Below are 4,265 nucleotides of genomic sequence, written 5' to 3'. Positions count from 1 at the left end.
AGCACAAAAGAAATATACTGGTGAAAACTTCTGACCAGGTCATCTGGGTCACCAACATTTTGCTGTTCATGCTTACATTTTTTGTGGGCATCGAGTTACGTGTTGACTGCACCACGTGGAGACCGGGTGATCGCCTTACCACAGCACAGTTAGCACAATGTCATCCTTGTGGGCGAGCGTTCTTCCAGAGCCAGCTACCTTCGATAAGTCTTCCAGTAGCAGGGTGCAATTTGGCAGCTCTGGCTTGGCAGAAGATGTATCCGGAACACTCATGTCCAGGTAAAAAGATGATTGCCATCAGTCAGGAGAATAAACCCAAATAGTACCCTTTCAGCCTATGCCTATGATGAGTGGGGGTTTGGCCAACCCCGGACCTGTTACAGGAGGACACTTTGTGGTCATCCTATTGGCAAGGAACCCTTCTATTATGTAAGGATTTCTAAAGTGAAGTTCTGCTCATCTCATACCTCAATGTCCTTGTACATCAAGTAATATGACATGATTAATACAGTTTACATGTATGAAAGAGGTTTTCTTGTTCGGTGATGGTAATGTCTGGATGCTGACCTCTAAATTCAATTTCCATTGGTAGAAAGGCCCTTCTGCAAAAGTGTTTCTGGCCTTCATAAAATGAAGGCCACCATTTTGGACAATCAGAAGATATGGGTTAGGTTATTAATGATTAGCTTCGCCTGACATGGTCTTGGAACTGACACTGTTAGGAAAGACCGGGCACCAGTGGTGTGCTGCCAATATAGGCAGACCATGTAACTGCTATTAGGCCCACAAGGCCCTGCTATCTACCCCATTAGTGGAACCTTTATCCCCTAAACCACAGCCCAACAGTAAAAATGAGATTACATACAGTACTCACTGTATGCTAATGCCGATTGGATCACTCATGGCCCTATTCAGCTCCTCCCTTTCCTGCTGTCAGTGTACAGTGTGCAGGAGACTGGGGAGGAGTCAGATGATGCCCTGAGTGCTCCCCCAGGTGGTAGCCTGACAGTGTGAGTATTGTATGCAATCACATCTTTACAGTTGGCCAGTGGTTCAGAGGATAATGGTTCAGCGGGTGACTGGGGGGCCGGGATAGGTAGACTAATACTAAATGGGAGCCATGGGGGGCCTCATTCCAAGTTTTCCTAGGGGACCTCATGAGGTCTATGTGTGCCCCTGTCTGGCACGTAGATGGGCAGCCAACTGATGGTAACCCATTCAGATGTCAGCATAGAGAATGTGAATATTTGATGTTTATAGCAATTAATAAAAATTAAAGTATGTAATTTCCCCATAAATGCTTTTATGGAGCTGCGGCAGGAAGGGGTGGTTTAACATTAAGGGTATGTGGTTTGACATGGAAGGGCGTGGTATAGACGTGACCACATGCATCAAAATTGCTGCTAAAATTTTGGTGGAAGTAAAGCCCCCCCCGATACATGGTATAAAAGTTAAGACAAAAGTGTCTGAAGGTGCGCCAATTTTATCATCTAGCAGAGCCACTGTGATAAATATAGTGCAATGTCCGAGGAGCGGGCAATAGCCTAGGAGACGGCGGGGATGAGTTTAGACTTTTCTCATGGTGGCTCTATTGTCTCCCTCTCGGAGGGTAACCAGGGACATGTCCAAGGGGCCGATGGCAGGCTTATAAATAGGTCAACCCACTGATGTTTTACCTTAGTCTTTTTGTCACTCGTGACGCCACCGTTCCATCCTCTGCGGTGAATCCAGTTGTTAGAAATAAAGAGTCCACACACAGGGAGTTAACTTTCAGAGCCAAACCGGGAACGGTCGGTGAAGCTCGTTTACTTGAAATAACTTTGTACAGTTCAGCAATACACGCCAGCAGGAAAACAGTGCAAAACCCAAAGTAGTGTGACAGGGAGGATTTACTCTTCCTTCTCTCTCCGGCTCTCTACTGGTCATCACTCACATTTGGAAGTAGATACATTGCATGGCGGCTCCCCATTCTCCCAGTGTTTAAGGGTAACACTGGCATTTCCTAGGTAAAGCAGGCCCAGGGTAGGCTTTGGATACCTTTCAGCCTCTTCCGTTCCGGACCACACAGGGCAGATGGCGTCTGTGTGGCTCACTTGCAGAACAGCACTCCTCTCTCTTGCAAGCCCAGGACAGATCAGTCAGGAAAAATCCAAGAACCATCACTTGCCCACACCTTGCAATCACATATATATAAAGAGGTCACATGACCTACAAAAGATACATTTCCAGACATAACCCAGACAGTAACCCACTCAGTGCTGCAGAGGTGCAATAAACATCATATTCATACACATAGAAGACACTGACAATACAGTAAGCATGAGACAAATACATTCACACTAATGGAGGGGCCCAACTAACTCTGGGCCACTACAATGGCACATTCTTAGTCTGCCTGGTCTAAGTGTACGCTGTCTAATTCGTACACAGGATTAGTGAATTCACTCAAGTAATTTTTTACCCAATTTTGGCGGATCAAACTTGTTGTTCGAAGTTCAACTGGCAAAATCCAAGATGGCGGACTCATTTGATAGCATGATAGGCTTTTCCTGGGGGATGTTAGCAGCAGCAATGTTTTTACTATCCCTATGAATGCTGGGAAGATCACCTGACTACAGTCATCACTGTAGGTGATACATTTCTTCTAGGTTGAACCTTTTGATCACGTGAACTTAGTTTTGCAAATCTTATATCAAAAAGTGCTGGTGCAACGCATTTTACCACTCCTTGCTGTGCAAAATGGTGTAAAAAAGTCACGATTTTAGCACACATACAGTTTTTTTTGCCAGCTACTGCCAGTTTTATTAAAAAAAGTAGGTGTGGCCTAGTTTAAGGAGGTGTGGCCGTGTACAGTCCATCACATTTAGTATAATTTACACCAGAAGTCGATGTAGATTGTAGCAGAAAGTCAATATATCAAATAGAAAGAAGTGAGCTCACCCATTCTTCTTAATTCAATCCAGCCGGTTCAATTTACAGGAGTGCGAGGAAACCCCAGTGGACTGCTGGTAATTGTGTTACTCCAGAATGAATGCCTAAAATTCCAGTGCTTCCTTAAAAATATAGCTTTTATTTCTTAATCCATAAAAAAACTGTTTCCATGGTGTATATACCATAGCTCCTACTCGTTTCTAGCGTTACCGCTCTAAGTCACTATCATAACTAAACACCATCATACTTTATACTATACTTGTGAAGGTCCGACCTTGCAGCCCAACACACTGCAGGTGCAAACGTCTACACAGCATACAGACTGTCACTTCTGACTACTTGGCTTACTGAAATTTAGGAGCCCCATAGCAAGATACGACATTGCGGACTCAACACAACATAAGATACATCTCCCATATGTTGTTCCTATCTCATGTACGCTTCCATCACTGCTAGAAGTGCCTTGTCAACCTGTTAGTACAATAGGGGACACAATTCTGGTGTAGAAAAGTCGCACATTTTTGTGCAAGCCTTGCTTGTGCAAAGATTTGCTACTTTTATTCTTCCTGAGCCAGCCCCAACACTTTCCCGAAAAGTGGGAGGGGCTTGTCAGGAAGGGCCGCCCTAGACCGACAGATTTATGTATAATTTATGTCATAAACTGGTGTGAATTATGCCAAAAATGTATGTCTGGTTGAGACCAGGTGTACATTTCTATTTAGGCGCATGGAGGGAGCGGGGGATGTACCGAATACTTGAAGAGGCATGTGCCGGAAGAAATCTCATACACTTCCTTGTATGGGCAGCTCTTCGAGCAGCGACATGCTAGCCGCATAACCACTAATGTCACTAATAAGGCGGAACCTCTTTCCACTGTGCTCACAACGCATTGTACATAGCACCCGGAGCACCCCTACACTCTACCCTTCCTAGTCATGGCATTGGCCAGCAGAGGGGCTTCTCGGCCTGCCACTGACAAGTGCCTTTCACTTCCCCTGGTTCCGCTCTCTTTGATGGGTCTCGGGCAAGGAAGTAGGCTTAACGTGTGGCTCTCAGGCTAAATGCCAGAAGAGCTTAGACTCAACAGAAAGAGTGGGAGCCGGGCACTGCTCACCCCTCTCACAAATCTATACAAGAACTGTACACATTACTTGTCAAGCTTGCAGTCTAAATGTTAGGATGCAGTAGGACACATTGCTAGAAAATAATAAATCTTGTAGATGTATAAAATAGTCCAACACCAGAAGAGTATATTTTGGAACAAAACCAGAAACGGTCGATCTTGTCCATTTACTTGAAAATTCTCAATAAAGGTAATAGCAGTTGCAGAAATC

This window comes from Eleutherodactylus coqui, chromosome 1 (genome assembly GCF_035609145.1).
Source record: "Eleutherodactylus coqui strain aEleCoq1 chromosome 1, aEleCoq1.hap1, whole genome shotgun sequence".
Classification (NCBI taxonomy): domain Eukaryota; kingdom Metazoa; phylum Chordata; class Amphibia; order Anura; family Eleutherodactylidae; genus Eleutherodactylus; species Eleutherodactylus coqui.
This window is presented reverse-complemented; position numbering follows the sequence as displayed.